General features: G+C 48.3%; 1 long non-coding RNA gene across 1 annotated transcript; it reads right to left on the reverse strand.

Moving 5' to 3' along the window:
- Positions 1-1150: 1150 nt before the first annotated feature.
- LOC138288578 (uncharacterized) lies at positions 1151-21671 on the reverse strand. Its single transcript, XR_011202471.1, has 3 exons — positions 21524-21671; positions 14715-14776; positions 1151-1452 (listed from the first exon to the last, which is right to left on the reverse strand). It is a non-coding gene; the product is annotated as an uncharacterized lncRNA (long non-coding RNA).
- Between the last annotated feature and the right edge of the window lie 3311 nt (positions 21672-24982).

Below are 24982 nucleotides of genomic sequence, written 5' to 3' on the forward strand. Positions count from 1 at the left end.
CTTCTCAGTCAAGCCAGCATCAGTATCAGGCAAAAAGTGGGGGGTAACTGCAACAGGGAGCCATTTCTTTACAATACTCTTATACCCTTTTACCTGACGGGTGCCAATGGCTGGTTCTTAAAGTCAAGAAAGTCTCACTGTCCAGTTAAATGTCCTACAAAGAATCCAGTGTTCTGGATCATGGGGCTGTGTGCACAATTGCAGTAAGGCTAGCTGCTTGTTCAAATACTCATTGTTCAGGCAAGGGGGACTACTAGGGCTGGAATTGGGCTAGCACCCTAAGTGCATCCACCAGTTCACATGATCCTTTCTTGATAGAAGTCACAATCAGCATTATCAGTGGTAGGTGCACCCACTGAACCCACTGCTTCGCAAGCTGCAGAAACTAGGGACTGTAATGGTCCAATCACAACTTAAAACTGCAATGTATTTGGAAATGTTAGGGTTAGATAAATGGATGAAGGAGTTACAGATCGGGGGCAACCAGCCTCAATCAAAGAGACACTACTCTAAGGTCTTGGGAGAAGAGGCAAATCTTTGTTTACCTCTCAAGCTTGAAATGGATATGTACAGGTGTCCATAATGTCAGAGGCAGTGTAGGGTAGGGGTGCTGCAAGTCACCATCACAAATCTTAAGCATTCTCTGCAGGGCCTCGACCTAAATAATGAGGTTGAGATCCACTGTTGCTTCCAGCTAGCTGAACTGGCTAGCATGGCTTCTAGGTGGCACACTTCGTCCAGATGACCTCTACAGTGGTGGCAGGCTGTTGCTTTTGTCCTTTATGATTGGGGACCTGCTCCTCTCCAAGCCAGGAAGCATATCAGTGGGGTTGTATATTGCTGCGGTGAGAAAAATCATGGCATGAGCCAGAATAAGACAAGTGGGAGCATTATCAGTTTCCCATGAGACAACCTTTATTCCTACATGGAATATCCTCTTTATTTAAAAGCACAAAAATGTGAGTAAGTCCTCCTCGCCTGTAGATCCTAATCCAATTGAGTCAAATGCCAGCATTTAAAGATGCAACAGACTTCCAACAAGATTGTTACAGCTTCGAACAAGGTTGTAAAGAACTTGTTACACATCAGACATTATCCCACAGTCATATGTTTTATTACTCACACATATATTGTGAGGGAATGCTTGTGATAAAAAATAATGACATGGAGCTAGGTCACAATGGCCAAGTGAGAAGACAACTCAGCTTTGATTTGAATGGGCAGGGTCGGTGCTTGTCTCTCCGAAAGCTATAAGACTGCTGAGACGAGAGAGCGGCATCATTCCTGTGGGTACATCTCTCACCCAAAGTCCGTGGTCATTAACATTCATCCCAAGTGGAGGCTCAGTAGTAACTTTGTAATCTTTGCCAGGAATCAAAACTGTCTTGCATGGGTCTACACCAGTGCATTTATCACACTTTTTGCAGAAGCAATATCCCTTCTGAGGTTTTCCTGTTGAGCAAAAAAAAGATGGTGTTTACTGTGACAGAAAGCAGAAGCTGGGTTTGTGAACTAAGCTTTCCGTCTATGTAACTTGCTAGTGATTGCCTCTGATCAGTGACCCTTTAAACATGGCATCTTTTTTGGGGAAACCTGATGAGTCACCAAACAACTGAGAGCACACAAGGCTACCGATGAAGGTTGGAAAGATGCCATGCCAATGCTTTTTGCAGATGCGGTGCAACATTGGCAAAAGGAAAGAAAAACGGCGCATGACACAGCCATTGTTGCTAGTAGTACCAGCAACAGGTTTTAGGCACATGCATGTCCTATGATGTATACCCGGACATGCGTCACCTCATACACATGCATACAGAATAATGCAGGCATCATTTTCCTTTTTTCAACTGATTGATCTAAAATGGCGGGCAGTAAATTAAATTAAAAAACAAATTAGTCAGTAAATAGAATCTATGGGCCCTCAAAACAAACAACTTAAAAATATGTATGTTCCCAAATGGGGTAGGGGACCAAAGCAGAAGCAGATGGGGGAAGCAACAGTGAGTGACGGTGTAGGGGGCAATAAAAATAAAAATAAAGCTAGGTGAGCACAGGTGGAGAAAAGCAGCACTCGAAGGAGAGAACAACACAGAGTGTGGGGGGTCACAGCGGAAATGCTTGTGAGACACAGCAACACTTTAGAGAAACAGCAACAGGGAGAACAGATAGGCAGGTATTTGTTGGGGAAAAATCGCACAAGGGAGAGTGCTAGAAAACATGAAGGGCATTAAGAAAAAGAAAAAAGTAGTTCTCTAAAAGTGAGCAGTAGAAGGATACAAGTCAGGTAAAGAAGATATGCTTCAAGGGAGGGACAAACACAAGGGGAGGAAGAAAAGCCAGCGAATAAGAATCAAGAAAATTAGTGTGACAACAAAGCTGACTAATGGAAGCGGTGGGTAGGCTCTAAACCTGCTATACGTTCATGGTATAGCCGATAAAAGGTCTTCTGCAAACAGACATCTAAAAGCTATCAGGTACATGAGACCTAAAAATGGGGAGCCCTATTTGTAACTGGGAGCTTCCTTCCAAATGGAGGCTTTGGAAGTGTCAACACATTTAAGCTCACTGCAAAGACTAGAGTAATGTGCTCACCATATGTCATGTGCCCCCATCCCTGTTGTGCGCTATAGCCCATGGCAGTGTAGGCTTGTGCAATTTGTGGACGATACAATACCAATGCCATTCCAGCCTCCATTGCATACCAGTGTCAGGTGTCATATAGTGAGTCTCACCTATGCCTTGCCATGCCAGCACCATCAGTACTCTCCTTTCAACTGTCGTTGAGCATGTGGCTCAGGAGTAATGTTATCTTATTGCACCTAGGAGATACTTCAGCTCTCTACACTCGCAAATCTGAATTGCTTTTTGCAGGTCCCGACCCTCTTAATGAGGTTGATACTCTGTTTGTCTGGCCAGCTTGGCTTCCAGGTAGCTTGCTTCTTCGATACGACTTCCACACAAGCATAAGGTGACAGGGTGTTGCTCTTTGTCCTTTCTGACTGGGGGGCTGTTCCTCCCGATGCCATGCATCACCATAGTCGACTCACACAAGGCCAGCATTAGGACCGGTGAGGCCACAAAGGGAGCAGACTAGAGGGGGGCACTACAGTAAAAATGTCAAGACAACTAGACAACTCTTGTGATAAATGTTTCTGCTAGAGAGAGCAATCGGAGTTTTGTTTAGTGGTAGTTTTGACTTGCCATAAAGTAGCAGATGTGGTTAATATGCCTGCTGTAAAGAACAGATCTGTATTTTATGTGGATAGCTGATTGGATTAGTAAAGCCAGCCTTTACCAGCACTGTAAAACAAATGAAATGTATGTGAGAGTCTATGGAGAGATGAGAGGCATGTTTGCTGGATGGTAGTAAGGAAATCTGAAGAGGAGGTCATGGGGTGAGCTGGGGCGTTAGGGAGTGCACAACAAAGTCGCACCAGGTGCCACCAGGGCCATTGTTAGCCCTAAACTCGCAGACTGTCTAATCCACTGGGTTATCGTGTGATTGTGTGGGTGGGAAGGATGGAGCAAGTGCCCGGATCGCTTCCACTACCCTAAAAGCCCCAATCCAACATGGCACCATTGTGTCGGGCTTTGATCATACAGTGAGTCTCCTGCTGACCTCTCTGCTCCAACATCCCAAACTTTACCACCACTGGCGTGATGGGTAACCCCACCCTTAGAGGAGTTAGCGGATCAGGTGTAATGTTATTTCCTTGCAGGTTGGAGAATAGTTAGGGTTATCAGCTTTCCACCTGCAGGCATCAGCAAATATCTGAAGGCCAGCAGCTGCTAACGACGCTCAGGCCTAGACCCAAGTTTCAACACGGAGAAGTAACGTCAAAAATAATTAGACTCTTAATTCCATGGTGTGAGTGGTATGGCATCTATCTTCAACTCTACTCCCAATGTTATAGTTTAATTAATGATACAATTACTGTTTCTGGTGTCACAGCATCTGGGCCATAAAGTATCTATGTAAATTTAAAAACAGACTGCAGTCTTTAAACCCACGCAGATATGCATATGCCAGCGAAATATTTGGGTGTAATGGTGCATCAAAGTTCATCATGGATGATAAGATGTAATTATGGCACAGCAATTTAAAAAAAATTGATCACATTGTAAGATGGATCAACCTTTCATTGTCTCTGGCGAGCAGAATAGCCGTAGTATTTTGAAACAAGCTGCTGTACTTGTTTCAAAATATCCTGGTAGTTCTCACCTCCCTTTTCTTTCATGGTATATGCAGCTTAATGCTAAAGCTAGTGTGGGCAGGGAAACAGCCCAGAATTAAATGCTCTCTATGCTGATACTGCCATGCGAGCAGGACCTGGGCCCAGCTCCAGGCCTTAAGCTCTATTATATATTATTTATAGCTCAGTCTGATCAGTGAATTTGCCACACTTGTGGATAGAAAAGATGCAGGTGCTCCCATGGTGCTTCAGGCAAAATTGTTCGAACTTCACACCAGAAGAGGCTTTGATATAGAGACACTGCTCATGTGACAATAGTTAATAAAAGTTTGTCAAATTCTGTTTCTGTCCCCAAGTGTTATAATTGTGGAGTGGTGCACCTGCTAAGCCATACAGAGGGTAAGTAGCCAATTGAGAAGATTAAATATTAGAAATATGGGAGATCTGCTACTTGAAGGTACTTTTAAGTTCTTGGTCAGATACGTGTGATGGTAATCCAACCTTTGAGGCATTGGCCATCTTCCTGTATTACAGAATGCTGAAGACACTTCAAAATTTCACAACATGCTTTGCCGCTGAGCCACAGTTATTCAGATATAACATAACATATCATGTGTATTTGTAAAGCGCACGTTCACCCGCAGGCATCTTGGCGCTGAATAACAGATGTTTATTGTTACCCAACTCAATGGTACTCATTTTATCGACCTCAGAATTTTGGATGAAAGGCTGAGTGAACCTGCTGGGATTTGAACCTGTGACCATGAGGTCAAACACAGGCCCCTATAGTGGACGCATTAGTCCACTAAGCCACCAGACCCAGCTGATAACATGATAACATATCTGATACAGAAGGAAGACTCCAAACATTTTGGGGGTCATTACGACCCTGGCGGCCAGGGGTAAGTTGTCGGTAGCACCGACAACAGGCTGGCGGTGTTCCGCCAGCAATTATGACCGTGGCGGAATTGCCACGGCCATACCGCCGGCCCCTCCATTATACAGCCAGGATTCCGCCTGGCGCTCATAATCCCCAGGGCAGCGGTATGAGTCCCCAAACGCCAGCCTGTCCGTGGCGGTACACACCGCCATTGAAAGGCTGGCGGTAAGGGGACTTGGGGTGCCCCTGGGGGCCCCTGCACTGCCCATGCACTTGGCATGGGCAGTGCAGGGGCCCCTAGGCATAGCCCCGTCGCGCATTTCACTGCCCGAATTTCGGGCAGTGAAATGCGCGACGGGTGCTACTGCACCCGCTGCACATCAGCATTGCCACCGGCTCTATTACAAGCCGGCTGCAATGTTGATGTGACATTTCTGCTGGGCCAGCGGACGGTAACACTGTTACCGTCCGCTGGCCCAGCGGAAATGGCATAATAGGGAGACAGGAATACCGCCGGCAATGGCGGTATTCTGTCTCCCGCGGCCTCGGCGGTCTTTTTCAAAGACTGCAGAGGTCGTAATGACCCCCTTAGTATTTTAACTTTATAGTTTGGCATGGAGTATCAAGCCCTCAGAGATTTCCAGGGCACTTCGGAGATGGTAACAGTTTATTAGACGTGGCACATCTAGTAAGCAGTGGATTTCTTGGTGCTCTGCTTTGGCGAATGTATCTGTGAATAGTAAACACAGACATTCAATTTAAATGTATTCAAAGAATTTACTATACCCTGATTGCGCAGAGAAGATATGGTCTTCAATGAGATTCTAGGTGCTGAAGATGGCGTAGGGAAGGGCCAGACTTCATGCACCAAGTTGGGGGTGCCTAGGTACATGTGCCTATTGAAAAAATGTATTCGTAAAGCTAGGTAACATGAGAAATCAGAGAGTTGAACCTAGTCCCCAATGGATTTGCTGGGTAGCGTGAAAGAACGACCTGCACTGACAAGGAAATGTATTGCTAATGCCTGGCCGTTGTCGAAGGCGAGTAGTGATGTGGTGCGGGAGAAGTCCTCTCCCAGTGAGTGAATGGACTCAAGATCTTACGCCAGTCAAAGCACGGCTTAGGGGTACTTGGTCGCCCCTGCAGGTATATCAGCTGCAACTGAAACATGACATGAGTGATGAGGGAGGTAGTGATAGTGATGTACATTCACTAGACGCACAGCATTAGACTGTACCCCTACCCCCAATAGGTAAACTTGGTTTGGTGAGACCAGGCACCTCTTTATCAGGTACACATTTGGAAATAGTGCATAATTTGTATAAATTACAACTAATGAATGTTTTAATACCGTCTTATTTTTTTGCCCTTGGACCGCACTGAGAGGTGTGTCTGTTGCAATGAGATCAATTGATGTAATATGAGAATTTCTTTTGTATGTTTGTTCTTTTTCAAGGACAAACAATAGAAAATACGCAAGTTTTGCGTCTTAATTGACAAATGTATTATAAAAAACTCTGGTAGTGAATGTATTGCTCTCAGAGTAAGGCAACGCCAGGCCTGTGGAGGCCTGGGTTGCGGCAGTAATCAAAACCCATCAGAGTGTCTGCATTATTAACACTTTAAAACAAAACTTCTTCCCCTTATTCTTTTTGCAGACTTAGGGCCTCATTACAAGGTTGGCCAGCCCCATGAAGAAGACACTCCCGTAGAGCTGGCGGTCTCCCCCCAGGGCAATTACAAGGTTTCCAGTGGGCTGACTGGCGGAAAACTCCAAATTCGGAGGTTTCAGCCGCTCAGCCCATTGGAAACCGTGCAGCGGCATTGGCCTCGGCTCCTCATGGAGCCGAGGCCAATGCCGTCACACAGAGGGTGCCCCAAGCACCCTTGGAATACACAATGTCTGCCGTAGCAGACAGTGTGCATTCCGAGGGTGCTGGGCAGGGCCCCGTGGCCCCAGCACTGGCTTTCTGCCAGCCTTTTCATGGCGGGGACCCCTTCATGAAAAGGCTGGAGGAAACTGGACTCGTGATGAGCACGTCGGTGCTGAACTCAGCGCCACAGTAGCTGACCACAACTCCGACCGCCGCCACCTCGTGGGGAACCTTGTTCCTGGCAGTGGCCTGCCCGCCATGGTCGTAATTAGGCGAATGGACCACCAGGAGTGCAGCGGTCCGACCACCACCGCCAGACTAGTAATGAGGCCCTTAAATTGCATCCCTTACCCTCTTTTGGCTTTAATGGTACCACCATCCTCTCTGCAGAGTTACGCTATATCCCTTAAACAAGGTGGAGATCAGCTGTATCCAATACATTTGCTGCAAATTAAGGTGTGTATTTTTCTCACAGAAGATTTCCCTCTGCAGGGTTAAGCTACATCCATTATGTTCTGTAGAATTTAGTGGCACTTCTTACACTCCCAGTGTGGTTAAGGTGTATGCCATATTCTCTGCGGGTTACATTGGATCCCTGACTCTCTCTGTTGGGTTAAGCTGTATCCTTTGCATCCTGTAGGTGAGTCTATACCCCTTTATCTCTCTGGAGTTAAGGCTGTACCCCTTAATCTTAGTGGGGTTAGACAGTAGCCCTTGAAGTCTGTTTGGTTCAGCTGTATCCCTTTCTTTGTAAGGGTTGAATCTACCCAATACATGCTTGCACAAGATTAAGCTGTATCCCTTACTCCCTGTGGGGGTTCACCTGTAACCCTTACTCTCTCTGCAGTGTTAATCTGGATCCCTTACCTTCTGTTGCCTTCAGCTGTACCACCTATGCTCTGTGTGATTAAGCTGTTCTATATACTTCCTCTGGGGGTTAGACTGAATCCCTTACTCTCTGTATGGGACTAAGCTGTAAGCCTTGCACTTCTTGATGGGTTGAGCTGTATCCCTTACTCTGCAAGGTCGGGTCTATCCTGTATGTTCGCTACACTGTATCCCTTGTTGCCTCTTGGGTTTGGGTTTGGGTTTATCCCTTATTCCTTCTGGGGTTCAGGTGTATTCTTACTCCCTGTAGGGCTAAGCTGTGCTCCTTACTTTCTGTGTGGTTAAGCTGTACTTGTTGGGGGTGTGGCCTGGCTGCCGGGCAAGATGGCTGTCACTAAGTGAGGCTCTGCCGGGCTGCGGGCCGATTATTTTATTTACTTATCCTGTAGGCGATCCTGGCTGGAGCGGACCTGAGCGGAACCCCGGGCGAGCCCCAGTGACAGCTCGGATGCGGCGGGCGCCGCGATTGAGGCCGGTGCGGAGACCTGATTCGCGCGGGCGGACTTGACTCTGGGCCGCTGCCCACGCGCGCGCTTCGGAAGGCGGGGAGTCTCCGGGGAACTGATATCGGCAGACGCGTGGTACCGTGGGCGGGCGGGGTTCGGGAGGCCTGCTCAGCAGCTGGTTCGGGCCTCGGGCCGCGGCCCCTGTGGCTCCTGTGGCCCGTGGCCCCCGTGGCCGTCATTGCCTTCGCAGTCCGCGTGGATGCAGCAGCCTACTCGGGCCTTGAGGCCCTTTGGACTCTGCAGCGTTGGGGCTGCGGGTGGTGCCGGGCCCGGGCGGCCTGGCGGAGAGGACGGACAGGTGTGGGGCTGCATTTGCGCTGCCAGCGGGCCAGCCCTGAGAGAGGTGGGGCTGGCTGGTGGATCGAGGCGGCCTACACATGCTGGACACTGGTATGTGGACTGCCAGTGGGACGAGGTGTGCTGCTGAGGAGTGACCCCGAGGGCGGTGCCCAGACATGGCCTGGCAGATTTAAACAGGAGGCCATGCGTAGTGGTACTTGGTAACACCTGGCTGGACGCTGGAGACTGATGCCGGAGACTCGGCAGCGGCAAACGGGTGCTGGTGACGGCGGCTGGTCCGTGGTGGTCCCGGACGGCCTGGAGTTGGAGGGCATTCCCCTCGTCGGAGTACTGGTCGAGGCGGGGACCTGGAGGTGACCCTGCGCGCCGTGGGCTCATTGAGTTGGAGTTGATGCTGGTGAAGGTACAGTGCGGTGCTGACTCGGACTGGCCTGTTGTGCGGGGAGCTCTGGTGCGGGCTTGTTGCCCTGGGTGCTGGCTGGCGGACCTGTGGTGCGAATTGGGTGGTTGGGTACGAGCTGCCTGATTGCGGCTACACATAGCTCTGGATCTTGCCTTCCTCTCTGACGCGGACAGGAGTCCCTAACGAGCAGAGCTGAATTATGGGCAAATCTGATCACCGTCAAGCAAAACTCACCTTTGAAGGTGGGAAAAAGAAGAATACGGCTTCTACCTCCCGGTCCTGTGCTGATGAGACTGAAGAGGGGAGTCCGGAGGTGTCTGTGCGGTCTATGTTCTTGGAGCTTAAGACTAGCTTGGCTGGTATTGACGCCAAGCTGGACCATGTGATGGTACAGCTTGACCGCATTAGAGCCCGTGTGGATGATCACGACTCCAAGTTTGAGGTTCTGGAGTCGCGCACGTCGGAAATGGAAGAAGCACGCCAGGGAGATAGAGAACAGATTGCACAAATGGAGCGCATCCTGGAGGTGATACGGCATAAGAATGAGGACTTGGAGGCGAGGTCACGCCGTAATAATATTCGCATTGTGGGGCTGCCGGAGGCTACTGACATGGGCCGCATGGAGGATTTTGTAGAGGGTATGCTGTCGGAGCTGTTTGCGGGCGAGATCTCTCGGATGCTGTTGGTGGAGAGGGCGCACAGGTCCTTGGGGCCTCGGCCGCCTCCGGGAACTCCTCCGCGCCCAATCATAGCGCGCCTCTTGAATTACCGGGACCGGGATGCTGTTCTTCGTCTGGCGAGGGAGAGGAAGCCGCTGGTGTACAAGAACTCGGAACTCAATTTCTTCCCTGACTATACTCCTGGTGTGCAGGCTCTGAGGCGTGCTTTTTTGCCGACCAAATGGTTATTGAGTCAGGCTGGAGTTGGGTTCGCCCTGTTGTATCCTGCCAAGTTGCGGGTGCGACATGAGGGGTAGGTACAGTACTTTACGGACCCAAAGCAGGCGGCCAGGTTTGCCCGGCGATTGCCTAGAAGACAGGGGGATGCGGAGCCGGGGAAGTCGGGAGAGGAGAGAGCCGCCTTAAGTGACAATGACTAGCCGGCTTGATTGGACCAATGGTACTGGTTGGGGCGGGGGAATGTCCGGGTCTGCTTTCGTGCACAGGACCGCCTGGTGTATAGCTCGCTGATTGGCCCATGTGCCCCTCTCCCATAGTGCTCATTAGGTGGAGAGCTACTAGGCCGGCTATCGCCCCTGGGATGAGTCCTGGTAGTTTTTGCTTTTGCTATAAGGGGTGGGTGGGGCGGGAGGGTTACTGAAAGGGCCCGTTTGGGGGGCCTGCGTGGGTGGTTGGGGATGTGGGATTTTCTGGGCTGCGGGGTGACTGTTCTATAAACAGTTCTGGTTGTTGTCCTCTTAAGGTTTTGGCAGGTGGAGATGCGCTCGCTTGTGAGGTATTGTTTGTATGCGGGGAGGGATGGTGGGAGATGATGTGACAGTGGTCCGATGTTTGACGTGGAATGTGCGTGGGCTTAATGACAGGCGGAAGGCGCGGTTGGTGGCTGCATATGTTAAGCGGCATGAAATTGACATCTGTATGCTGCAGGAGACGCACCTGGTGGCGGCTGCGCTGGGTAGATTGAGAGCTGGGTGGGTTGGTGAGACTCATTGTTCCACATACTCGGGATTTGCTCGAGGTGTGGCCATATTGATTCGTAAGGGATTGTAGTGGCGCACTCGAGAGGTAGTTGTCGACCCAAATGGCAGATATGTCCTACTGAGTGGTACGCTACTAGACAGAGCCTGCCGGCTTGTTGCGGTATATGGGCCGAATGTGGATGATCCAGAGTTTTTTCTGGAGCTGTGGCGTTTGGTGGAATCGCTGGGTGCTGGTGCTGTGATCTGGGGTGGTGATTTTAATGTGATTCTGGATGCTAGGATGGATCGTGAGAGTGCGGCTAGAGTGCAGCATATTGCGGCAGCAAAATCTCTGGCGGCGGTGATGCAGAGTGGCGCGTTAGTAGACCTGTGGCGGCAGAAGCATGGAGATGCGAGAGAGGGTACGTGTCTGAATTATGTACACGGCTGCTGGTCTCGTATTGATCGCTGGCTGGGCACCAGGGATGTGGAGGTTTGGACGAAAGCGGTGGATAATCTCCCTCGCACTCTATCGGATCATTCGCCGGTCAGATTGGAGTTGGAGATACCTGGTGAGCTGCGCCGGTCAGTTATGTGGCGGTTGCCCTGTGGGGCGCTCCGTGATGTGGCCTTTAGGGAGGAAGTGCGTGAGGCTATTAAGCAGTTTTTTGCTGAGAATCGGGGATCTGTGAGGTCTGCTGGTACATTATGGGAGGCATTTAAGGTAGTGATTCGGGGTGTATGCCTCTCGAAACAACATGGTACAGTGAGGGCCTTGAGGCGGGAGATGGCTGATATCGAGGGGAGGCTTACGGAGTTGGAGAGGCGCCTGGCTGCGGGCTGGTCCGGTGAGGTACTTGCAGAGATACGACGAGAGGTGTCCTTATATGAGGAGGACTCCCTGAGGGAAATCTGTTTTACGGGGAGGCATGTGCGGGCTCGTCGCTACGGGGAGGGTGAGAGAGCGGGGCACACGCTTGCAGATATGCTGCGCAGGCCTTGGGCCAGTAATTATGTTACTGAGGTTGTAGATGCTGAGGGAGAGAAGGTGACGGGAGCGAACCGTGTAATGCAAGTGTTTATGGACTATTTTGCGCAGCTCTATGCTGCCCCGTAGGGCCTGAATGCGGCAGCTGCGCAGAGGTACTTCGAGGACATTGCGCTGGTGTGGTTTGATGAAGCCCACAGGTCATACCTGGATGTACCGTTCTCAGTGGAGGAGGTGGCGGCGGCGATTCATAGTTTGCCTGGTGACAAGTCCCCCGGCGTCAACGGGCTGACCCCAGCGTTCTATAAGGAATAAGTGGATATTCTTGCCCCGTGCCTTTTGGAGGTGTACGCGGAGTCGCTGGAGACTGGGTCGCTTCCGGCTTCGCTCCGAGAGGCTTTGATAGTAACGATTCCTAAACCTGGGAAGGATCCGACGCGATGTGACTCGTATAGCCCGATCTCCATGATTAATATTGATAATAAAATCCTGGAAAAAATGATTGCGGTGCGTCTGCAGCCGCTTCTCCCCAAACTGGTGCTACCGGATCAGTCGGGATTTGTTCCCGGGAGGTCCACATGTCACAGCTTGCGTACATTTTACGCGGTGGCGGGCTCGCTGGGGGCGGAGGATATCGCGGCGGCGGTATTTCTCGATGCCGCCAAGGCTTTTGACTCCCTGGCTTGGGATTATATGTTTGCACTTCTGGCCCGGGTGGGACTCAGAGCGCAGTTTGTGAATTGGATTAGATTGTTGTATACTCTGCGTACTGCACCGCTGTGTCTTAATGGGTGCGTGTCGGCCCCATTTCCTGTTGCTCGTGGCACTCGCCAGGGGTGCCCGCTGTCCCCACTCCTTTTTACGGTGGCGATGGAGTCTCTGGCGGCGGGGCTGCGACAGAAGTATAATGATAGAGGTTTGCAGTTTCGTCAGCGACCTGTCCTGGTGTCTCTGCGGCACCCTGATCGCAATTTGGACATCTTATTGGAAGAGATAGTGCGCTTTGGCGCTTTCTCTGGTATCTCGATCAATTGGTCGAAGTCGATGGTCTTGCCTTTGACCCCAGGTGTACCACGGTTTGATTCTCGATACCCCTTGGCCTGGGCGGAGGGGCCGGTGCGATATTTGGGTGTTCAGCTGAGCTGTGATGCTGATACACTATGGATGGCTAACTATGGTGCTGCAATGTCGTGGCTAGAGGAAAAGGTTGAGACTTCGCGTGCGTTACCACTATCGTTAATTGGGCGTATTGCCATCGTGAAGATGGTGGTTCTTCCTAAATTTTTGTACTTGTTTGTAAATCTTCCTCTTCCGCTCACGCGGGGTTTCTTGCAACGTCTGCGTTCAGCGTTGATTCATTTGGTACGGGCGGGACGTCGGGCTCGTGTCTCCTGGGAGAGGCTGACGCTGCCGTTTGAGTTGGGCAGGCTCGCAGCTCCGGACCTGGAGTTATATTACAATTGTGGGCAGGCGCACTTTGCGTACTATTGGCTGAATCCAATTCGATATTTGCCACATTTGGCACCTGAGAGTGATGCTGTGTGGCCGTATGGCTTGCTGCGTGTGCTTGGGGGCCGGGCTCGGACTTGATTTAAGGGGATTGATACGGTGGCATGTACAATGAGAGCATGGGTGGTGTCGATGCAGCGGTCTGGGGTAACTGTGCCTTTGGCTCCCTCGTTGCCCGTTATGGCGGTCGCTGATGCCCAGATGTTCCGGGATGGCGGGGTGCGTGGGTTTCTCCGAGATGCGGGCTTGACGGAATTGGGGGCTTGGCTTGTTGATGGTCGTCTGATTGGCCTTTCTGAGGCTCTGGATGGTTGCGATTGGACGGCGCTCCAGCGCATGTATGCTCTTAGGGTTCGCGCTTTGTTGCGGGACCGATTCCTTGGCTCGGTTGGGGCGCCTCCGGAGTTTCGGGCGCTGGAGGTGCTGTGTAGCGTGCGGTCTCCGAGTAAGCTGATTACAAAATTGTATAATTGTATGCAGGAACAGAGAGGCGGCTCTGGAGAGCCTTCTAGGATAGTGTGGGAGAGAGATGTGGAGGAGCCTATGTGGAGAAGCTGCTGTGCTCATATGAGAGTGCTGTCCCCAATTTATAGGCTGCGACTGCTACATTTTAAATTTTTGCATCGCCTATATTATACGCCCAGCGGGCTACACTCCATGGGTTTGCGCGCGGATGCATGCTGTGAGCGCTCTCATGCGCCGGATGCGGGCTTTTTGCACCTGGCGTGGGAGTGTGCGGAAGTTTATGTTTTCTGGGTAGAAGTCTTGCAAACGATTACTGAGATAACCGTCTCGGTGATGCCAGTCTCTCCCAGAGTTGCGCTGCTTGGGTGCGTGGATGAGATTCAGGGACCGCATAGGCGGCTGGTAGGTTTGCTTTTGCTCTTGGCCAAGCGCAGAGTTGCCATGTGCTGGGGCAGGGGGCGAGTGTCACGGAGATCTGAATGGCTGCGGGATGCTGCCTTTTGTCATGATCAGCTGACGGTTTTCTGGGAGCTTATGCCTGAGGGCTCCCGGCCACGGGATATTTGGGCACCTCTGAGCGAGTATCGGGCGCCCTCGAATGTGTAGTGGAATGATTGATGATGCCCACGCTGGCTGCTCATACCCTTTCCCAATTGGGTTAGATTCTATGCTACTGAGATATGCCGACATTGGCTGGATGTGCGCTCCACCTGCCTCTCTGGTTGTTCTATTTGTTGTATTGCCCCCCCCCCTGTCGTTGATATAGTGAATATGCTGTCGGATTCGACAAAACTCCTGGACTGATTATGCGGATTATGTCGACTGGACGCAAGATGTGGTGGTCCGGAGTAGTGTCCCTCGATACTGATGCATACTGTGGGGAACATTTGTAAATTGCCTTTGTTGTTAATTGGGACTCTGCTGAAGCTGAGGAGGACTGTAACATGTGTACTTTGTGGCTACGATGTGGGGGCTCGTTTGTGATTATGTATGTTTCTTTTGTGTATTTTGCAAAATGTAATTAAAAAAAAAAAAAAAAAGCTGTACTTGTTACCGTGTTAAGAGTTACCTGGGATGCAGGGTGCCTGGTGTCCATGGTCGGTCGTCGTTGCCTCTGGTACATCTTCAGGACTGTGTAGAGGAGAAGAACAGATAGCATCACTGAACCCAAATAATGAAGACAGACATTTCCTGGAAGGACCTGCCTCAAGGGCGATACAGAGCAGAGGCCGCAGTTTCCTTGCCTTTTTTTTAAAACTCTGCATCATTAAGCAACAAGGGGCAATATTTTAAGAACCGGTTCTAGAATACTAAGTAGATAATTAAGCAGAGAGCGATAAAGCAGGCAGTGCTCCCTTGCTAGGCTATCTTCTTATGGATGACCATTAGTTAACTGCAATCAGTGGTGACTCAGCAGCCTACAAGTCAGTTTAAATAGTAGCCGCTCTGCAAACCCCACTTGCCTTTGAAACTAGGGCACAGGAGTAACTGAAACACACCAACACTCACAGGAGGTGCCTTTGTCCACGTGTCCACTCTTCCTCTTTCCATTAACCAGGGGTTCTCAGACTTGGTCAGACCACTTGGAAATACAAAGCAGGGTAGGTGCAAACAATGTCCTGGGTTGTGCCACTGCTACCGGTCTATGACGCTAGCTTCCTACCCAAACATAGGGCCACTGTGCAGAGTTACCAGAGAAAGTTCCTGCAAAGAAATCATAACTGGGTTTGGCACAAGGGAGCTTTCAAGATCCGTGCCAGTAGAGGATCCCATCAGCGTGGATTCATCCAGCCTTGGTGGTTCAACTTAAGTCTTTTGAAGTGTAACACATTTCTCATCACTTAGTCGGCACCGTGTTCAGTGCTTACCATTGTGCGCTTCGGACATGTCACACTTCCAGCATGAGGTTGATAAAGGGTGCTGAACTCTCATGCAAGAGGACGCTGTCTTCCACTCGTATAGCAGTCTGCTAGCTGTTCCTTATGCCATATCTGATCCTTCCAAGCCTGGCAACACTGATCAGAATGGTTGGCAACGAGGTGCCAGTGAGGATGAATCAGATGAATACCACAAGCCTGCCTGCCCAACTGCACTGCTGCAGAAGTAATTGCGAGAGGGTAGTCTCATCAAGAGAGGATGGCAATAGTGATCTTATGGGGCTGTCGCCATTAGCCTGTGTCTCTACTGCAAGAGTTTCTGGGTGCACACTGATCACAAGCCCTGGTTTCACTTTTCAACAGTCTCCATACAGACTTCCTCTTCATATTGAGTAATTGATATTACAGCTCAAGGAGCATACTTTTCAACATTTTTACCCGGCTCAACAGGAAACCCTACTGGTTACCTTTCACACCATCTGAGATTGGGACTGCGGAAGAGGCAGCCCAGGCAATCGAGACTGAGGAGTATTTGCAGACTGTAGAAGGTGCTCATAACTGTACCCCTTAGATTTTGGAAGGTATTGTTGCAGAAATCTTGAACGATTTATACCTTGCCATCTACAAAACAGCCACAGTGAAATGTGAATGGAGAAAGCATCCTATCACTTTTTGCCTTCCTAAAACGTATCATCTACTTATTATGGAGAATGACCTAAGCAAATGCCCTTCAGTCGAACTGAGGTACTTGTTTCTGCCGATGAAGAAATAGCAAAGCCAAAGAAGACACTTAGGGGCATATTTATAGTCTGTTTGCACCGAATTAGCATCATTTTTTTTTAACTCTAATTCGGTGCAAAACTAACTCCATATTTATACTTTGGTGCTAGACCCATCTAGCGCCTAATTTATGGAGTTAAAGTCATTTTTGGGAAGTGGAGACCTACCTTGCCTTAATGAGATGCAACGTAGGCGTTCCTGTGCAAAAAAATGACTCTATGGCCTTAACGCCATATTTAGGGGCATATTTATACTCTAGGGCATATTTATACTCTGTTTTCACCGAATTAGCGTCATTTTTTTACTCTAATTCGGTGCAAAACTAACTCCATATTTATACTTTGGTGCTAGACCCATCTAGATCCAAGGCCTTGATTTATACTTTTTTGCGCCGCATTAACGTCATTTTTTGACGCAAAAGTGGCGCAAACTTACAAAACATTGGCCCTTATTTATACTTTTTGGTGCAAAACTGCACTAATGCAGTTTTGCACCAAAAAGTTTAGCACCGGCTTGCACCATTTCTGTGCAACAGCCGGGCACCATATTTATGGAATGGTGCAAGCCAGTGCAAAGGGTAGGCTAGAGTAAAAAAAAATGACTTTAGTCGGGTGGGGCTGGCGGTATAGAAGAAGGGGGTTTAGCACCAACAAATGACTTTAGGCAGATTAGAGTAAAACAAATGACTCTAACCAGATTAGCGTCATTTTATGGTGCTATACCTACCATGCCACTTGACTCCTGCCTTAGAAAAGGCAGGAGTCCTGCCCACCACCCCAATGGCCAGCACAGAGGACAAGGGTCCCCTGGGCATGGCCACTGCACCCTGTGTCATGTATGGGGGCCCATTTCAGGGCCCCCTATGGCACTTTCAAAAATAAAATGCAATCTTACCTGTACTTACCTGGAATGGGGTCCCCCATCATCCGCAGTCCCTCTGATGTGGGTGGGGGTGCCCCTGGGGCCTGGGGAGGGCACCTGTGGTCTTATTCCATGGCGTTCCATCATGGAAATAGGCCCACAGGTCCCCTAACGCCTGCCCTGACCCAGGCTTTGAAAAATGGAGCAGACCAAGCTTTGCTCCATTTTTTGACCCCTCCTCCCTCACTTGCACCATTTTTGCATGGGAGTATAAATATGGCGTTAAAGCCATAGAGTCATTTTTTGCACTGGAACGCCAACCTTGCATCTCTTTAAGGCAAGGTAGGTTTCCACTTCCAAAAAATGACTTTAACTCCATACATTTGGCGCTAGACGGGTCTAGCACCAAAGTATAAATATGGAGTTAGTTTTGCACCAAATTAGAGTTTTAAAAAATGGCGCTAATTCAGTGCAAACAGAATATAAATATGCCCCTTAGCATCAAAAAATGACGCTAATCTGGTTAGTCATTTATTTTGACTCTAACCTGCCTAACGTATTTTTTTTTTACGCTAGCCTTCCCCCTTGCACTGGCTTGCCCCATTCCATAAATATGGTGCCCAGCTGGTGCTAAAAAATGGTGCAAGCTGGTGTAAAACTTTTTGGTGCAAAACTGCGCTAGTGTAGTTTTGCACCAAAAAGTATAAATAAGGCCCTTACTGCCCATGGGATACTAACGAAAATGTGAATGGAGAAAAGACCGCAATTCCAAGGGAATCAGTTTGCCTCCTACCTGAGGTCCAGTCAGATGTAATCATCTGACGGTTAACTCTTGATGACCCCAGACTAAAGAAGTAGAGAGGTTCGAAGGGAGACTGGACAAAGTTCGGAGTAGTGCAGAAATGGAAAATGATAACGCTGAGTGTGCCATTTGAAGCTTTTTATGTGAACACTTGAAATTCAATAAAAGGCATGTGCCCTGCTACCCATGGTGGACACAGCACGTTTACAACGGAAACGATGTGTCGCCACCTGCTTAGCACTCGGATGCCATGTTGAGGAGCTTTGAAGCAAAGGCTTTAAAGGGCAGAGAATGGAGATCGATTTTGGAAACACAAGGGCAGGAAGAAAAAGCCTGAAACAACTGAGTTTTAGGAGGATTATACCTATAATGTTATTAAAAGAAATCTCTGAATTTCGAGAGTACTGACATTGTACTGAGAAAATGGTTAAATATAGGAATATTCTCAGTCCCGGGCTTGACAAGGCATTGGTCTACCACGTAGGGCGACCAGACCCAGAAGTGACAAGAAAAAATGGCACCATGCGAATGTGCTATTACTTCGTTAGCCGTCACTAAGAACAGCCATCACTGCGATCCTGTCATGGCGACCCATCATGACGTTTTAGCTTAAGCTGCAAATGTGCAAGACTGCAGGAGGCGTTCATCATGAGCATCTTTATACTAACAGTGCATTGACCTTTCTAGGGGCTACTAGAAACTTGAGTTGGTACCACAGACATCTAGCAGCGTTCCTTCAACATTCCTTGGCCTCTGTTCTATAGTTCCCGAATAGACCTAATCCCCGAGCGCAGGCCAACCTGAACGTTAAATATAGAGTATACTGCGGACAGAGAGCTGGACTAGCTCCCTTAATGTGCGCCCATTTAATGCAGCACAGGCTAACAAATTGCACTGCTCCTAGTTGCGTAAACCCCATTGAGCAGCTTAAGCGACTGTTCCACCTTACTTCCTTCTAACCTCATATATGTGTATGGCTTTGTAAGGCTAGCAGCAACTCCTAACCTTAGTCGTAGTTGGGTTCAAGCAAGTGCAGCCCCAGCTTGCATCTAGTCACCCTTAGGTGATATGTCATGGTTACTCGAACAGCCTGGTTTTCCCACAGGGTTGCGCCTGAGATCGACAAGGCATCAAACATTCAGCATGGACTCCAATGACAAATGAGTCTGGTATAGGATTTCTTCAGCAAATTATTCTTTCCTGCTGGATCCTGCAAACAAGTTAACTTTCACCACTGAGCCCAATACGGTTTTAGCGTTTCCCTCCAGTCTGCTCTGCGATCCTCATCTGATTTAACTGCCTGTATGTGATCGAGACTAGGAACCAATCTGAGGAAACCAGTTGCAGTGTCTCTTCTTTCAAACACAATTCTCTGAACTTTTCAAACTGAATGGCATTCACTAGATTGATGATTTCCTCATGAAGGTTACCTTTTATGTTGAAAACTTATTTTCAAGCACTTGTTTTCTTTAGATCACATCGAACCCTTTGTTTCTCTTTTCTTACTTTTTTTGTGGGTTAACCCAGAACCTCATTGTTTCTTACTTCTTTCACAATTTCTATTACTGTTACCCCTGTGCTCTGTTCCCAACTATAAACGCAGGGGTGAGGCAGTGAACTGGCTTATCAGGAAATCAAGAGAGTCCTGGCTGGCTGAAGCCACCGAAAGTCTAATAAGGCCAGAGAAGGCATGGTCTCACACCCAGTTCACCTTTCTCTCAAGCGCCTATAAGCCGGTCAGAGCCAGGAACCTGTAGGCTTGTCACCTTTTCGTTCAAGCCAGACTCAACCAGTGCCTCAGACTCATTCGTAGCATTGTTCAGCCTCAAAAAGGGTGGATGGTCTCTGTGACTAGAACAGGATTCATTCAATTGAACAAAAAGACCTGTAAGGGGAAGATGTTGCTGTCTTTGTCATTGGCAGATCAACTCCAATCCAAATGTCTCAGGTCAAAGCCAGACTAGGAGGCAGCCTCAGTCACATGTACCTTAGCGCATCCTGCTGATGAAGCAGGCTTAACTTCTATGTATTTTACAGCCCTGCGCAATACGGCTCTAGTTTACAGCAAGAAAGGAGGCTCAGAAATCCAGCATAACCAATGAAAACACTGTCACTAGTTCTTGTGCAGGTGAGACTTCCTGCTCCGGGCATGTCTGTTGGACTTGCCGAAGTGCACAAATGTACCTATAAGAGTAATAATGGAGACCAGAGAGTCTGTGATAACCCATGTCCATATAACAGATGGACCTAGGTGGCTTGGAGAACGTCAGTGTGGATGAGGAGCAAGAGATTGTTCTCACGTTTGATGTACAAACTGACTTGTGAACAGACAGAAGAGTGTTTGAGATTCTAACCCTAGTATGGTCAATCTGTGGATTTGGGATCAAGAAGAGGTGAGGGTAAGTGGCTCCCTGGGACCACCACAGGTTGTAGAGAGTCACAAATAACGGCTGTTGACACAGATAGTTGTATCATGCGGCTGATGGAGTGAATGGCGGAGGAACCCAATTATGGGACAAACAGTTGCACTATGGAAAAAGAATGGGGGCAAGTGAGAAACTGGAATATGTATTGAGCGCAGCCCACATTTATCATTCAAGGCCCTTCTTCCAGGCTGCCAGTGCTGTAGGCAGGTGTTACTATGTGAAAATATCCATAGTACGGCAAGAGGTTCTTACGAGGAAACCAGATTATTTACCAAAATATCTGATGTTCCGAATATTTTGGTGCAGACACAATGCTATGATGTATATGAAGTTTGGTCTGTGTAGGAGGAGAGATGTTCATCTGGTAGTTTTGAAGAGAGTAACTTGCTGGCAGGGCTGACTTTTAAGGCATGATATTTAGAACTAATGAATACGCATGTAAATGAATGAATGGATCACCACAGGAGAGTGCAAACACTTCAACTGTAATGCAAGGGGTTGCCTCACTTCATGTACCAGAAACAGCAGGGTTAATGTACCGAGGACAAACTGAACATATATTAACCATTTCTGTACTAGAGTGGCTGAGAAATGTGAGATACTTTCCTAGATTGGGTAAAGCCTGCACAGGTAGGGATTATAGGGAGGTCGTGTTACAGCTGCATCAAAGGGCGAAATCCTGAAACCTGAGATTTTGCCCCTTAGGTTAAGGTGTTTAGGTAATGTCAATATGTGGGATGAAAGAACACACACTCATGACTTTCTCGGCCACAGCACTGCATGCCATTCAGAGGCCCTGGCCAGACCAGCCCACCTCCACCTTTTACAACGTCACCTTGATCACTAAATACCAGATCTTAAACCTAGAGAAGGGGTATCCCTACAAATCTACAGTGTACCACTGACCTCAAAGCTACAGTGCAAACTGAGATTGTGCACAACCACACAGACTTTTTTTATGTACAAGAAAGGCTTAAAATTCCAGAGTCCATAACTTTATCCGGAGGATTTTTGAAATCTCGCTCATTTAAAATGCCAGTTCTGGGACGTCTGAAATCACAGCACAGGGTCTTCATTCAATGCTTAACATGTGGTAAATTAACATGAAATAATTCATATGAAATCATCTCACAGTGTGCAGGGATCTTCTTGAGTGACAACATCTTCAGCCTCCTCCACTTTGCGCTTGAAATGTCTTAGAATTGGCCAACTTGGAAAAGTGAAATTTACTCTGCTTCGTTTCCTTTTTGGTGCTTGTTGCGACTCTCCAGAGTCAGTCCAACTCTCTTCATCAGAATCCTGGTCGGAAGGGGCAGGGGAACAAAAATAAAGGATTTACTCTACAGTTCTGACAGGTAGATTTAAAAATTGAATCCACAATTCGCATACCCAAACACAAACATGCAATTTCAGAACATATGAGGACAGTCACAGTCAGCCTATCCCCCATTATCCCAGGGACTGCAGGCTGTTGTTAATAGCCTGCCTCATGCTAGGGTTGTCCCATTAAGGAACCCCAAAATCTCTTCTGGGCCTCCCTAAACTTGCCATTGTTTTTCTGCCTCCTGCAACCTCCACTAAGGGATGCCCCGCTGACCCACTTTTGACCCTGGCCGGAGGTTGCTCATCTGTTCACTGGATCCAGAACCTTTACTGGAGATTGATTCATGGATTCATCACCTCTACTGGTAACATTCCATGCTCATAATAAAAGTGCTTAATCGTTGAAATATTAATGATTTGTGGACTGATTTTTCATCCCAAGCGGCATGCTGCTGAGGGGACTATGCCTTTTCATTGGCACCTATGCACACCTTTTAAAAAATATTTTTATTGTTTGTTCTGAATTAGTGCAATAAAGCTTACTGTGAAGTTCATGTTCACCATCAGAGGTGGATTCTAAATTTCCTGCAGATGTGGGAAGGACGGACAGGATTTCAACCACAAAACATAATCTTTGACTTGTGACACTGCAGGGAGTGACATCGTAGGAACTGATAAAACAGGAAAAGATGTCACATAACGTGCCTCTGTGAGGAAATCAGTGGATAAATAGAAGTGGGAATGTTGGTGAATGCTTGAAGAAGTATCCTGTAAATATTATTTTTGCAAGGTTTTTCGCCCCCAAAAAACAACTGATTCAGGATTTTTCACTAGCTATTTTTAAAACTTCAAGAACTTTGTGAAATTGGCGAAGTTTAAAAAAAATACAGCTGGTAGGGCCAGCTTTACTAAATTTGTGCATGCCTTTGTAACTTATTTTTGTACATTTTATTTCATCTAAATGTTACAAACAGAACTGTCATAACACTACTTTGCCACCAACTGATCAACTTAGAGAAAAAGAGGATTCTACCTTTACCTTTCACCATCATGGATGCACGCTGCTTGTAGTTTGAGAGGGTTCCCTCCCACCTTCAGGAGGGGAAGCATGCTTAGACATCAAAGCAAAGCAATTTGTGTTCAAGCGTGCCAGGCTATAACTAGAGAAGGAGTCAACTAAGTGAGTGCCTGGTTGAGTGAATTGGCCAGTAGTAACTGAGTTGATTAACAAAGAAAGGGGTCACCCGGAACTATATTCATAATGTAAACTATCGAACGAGCAATAGGAACAAGCATTGGCAAAGCCAATAGGTCGCGCCTTTGCAAGAACTATTTCTCTTTCATAATGTGTTTTAACCATGTTGTACACCAACGTGGCTGCTTTTCAGCATGGCTAAAACTTAGTGGTGTAGAGGAGTACAGTGGAGTGTCAAGTGGCATAGAGTAGGATGTCATAGAGTGGAATGGCATAGAGTAGAGTGGCATAGAGTGGAGTAGAGTATTGTAGAGTGGAGTGGAGTGGCTTAGAGTGGAGTAAAGTGGCATGGGCCGGCTTAGAGGGAGTTGCATACAGTGGAGAAGAGTGTTGTGGCATACAGTGTAGTAGACTGGAGTGGCATAGAGTGGAGAACAGTGGCAAAGAGTGTCATGGAGTGGCGTAGAGTGGAGTAGAGAAGAGTGGCATGCTGTGGAGTGGCATAGAGTAAAGTAGAGTAAATGCTGGGAGTGGCATAGAGTGGCGTATAGTGGAAAGTCATGGATTGGCATAGAGTGGAGTGGTGAGAGTGTCATGGAGGGAGTAGAGTGGAGTTGTGGAAGGGCATAGAGTGGAGGGGTCTAGATCGGAGTAGAGCATTGTACAGAGAAGTGGTGTAGAGTGGAGTAGAGTGTCATGGAGTGGTGTAGAGTGCAGCACCGTGCCATAGAGTACGGTGGAGTGGCATAGAGTGTCATGAAGTGTCGTGGGGAGAGTAAAGTACTGACCAGTGGAGGGGCCAGTAGTGGAGTAGAATGTTGTGGAGTGGCATAGAGCCTCACAGAGTGGAGTGGCATAGAGTGGAGTACAGTGTCTTAGAGTACAGTGCAGTAGAGTGGAGTGGCTTAGAGTGGAGTAAAGTAGCATGGCATGGCATAAAGTGAGTTGCAAAGAGTGGAGTATAGTGTTGTAGAACAGAGTGACAGAGTGGAGTAGACTGTCATAGAGTGGACTATAGTGTCATAGGGTCGAGTGTCATTGAGTGTAGTTGAGGGGAGTGTTATAGATTGGAGTAGCATAGAGTGTAGTAGAGTGTTACAGAGTGGAGAGGCATAGACTGGAGTGTCGTAGAGTTCAGTGTCGCTGAGTGGAGTGTCATAGAGGGGAGTGTTGTAGAGTGGAGCTGAGTGTCCTAGAGTGGAGTGGCATAGAGTTGAGTAGAGTATTGTACAGTGGAATGACACAGAATGGAGCAGAGTTTCATAGAGTGGAGTGGCATGGAATGGTGTAGTGGAGTACAGTGGTGTAGTGTGTCATAGAGTAGAGTGGACTAAAATGGTGTGAAGTGGAATTGAGAGAGCGTCACAGAGTGGAGAAGAGTGTTTTCGAGTGGCATAGAGTGTAGTGAAGTATTGTGGAGTGTCGTAGAGTGGATGAGAGTAGAGTGTCGAAGAGTGGGGAAAGTGGAGTGGCATGAAGTGGTGTAGAGTGGAGTAGCATAGAGTGGCACAGAGTGGAGTGGTGTGTCATAGAGCAAAGTGACATGCCATAGAGTGGCATACAGTGGAGTGTTGTGGAGTGGTATAGATTGAAGTGGAGTGGAGTGGCATTGAATGGAGGGGGCCATAGAGTGTTCTGGAGTGCCATAGATTGTCAGAGTACAGTGACGTAGACTGGAGTAGCATAAATTGGAGTAGAAAGTCATAGAGTGTCGCGACACAGAGTGGAGAGGTGTAGTGTAGAGTAGAATAAAGTGTCTTAGAGTGGAGTAGAGTGTCATAGAGTGGACTGGTGTAGTATTGGATCATAGAGTGGTGTGATATAGAGTGAAGGGGTGTACAGTAGAGGGGCTTAGAGTGGAGGGGTATATAATGAAGGAGCAGAGTGGAGGAAAATAGAGTGGAGGGACATAGAGCCGAGTGTCATGTCACAGAGTAGAATGAAGTGGTGAAGTGATGTGGTGTGTCACACGGTGGATTTGCGTGGCATACAGTACCTTAGAGTGAAGTAGCATAGAACAGAGTGCTTTGGAGTGGAGTGGCATATTGTAGAGTGGAGTGAAGTGTCACGGAA

Source organism: Pleurodeles waltl, chromosome 4_1, assembly GCF_031143425.1.
Source record: "Pleurodeles waltl isolate 20211129_DDA chromosome 4_1, aPleWal1.hap1.20221129, whole genome shotgun sequence".
Classification (NCBI taxonomy): domain Eukaryota; kingdom Metazoa; phylum Chordata; class Amphibia; order Caudata; family Salamandridae; genus Pleurodeles; species Pleurodeles waltl.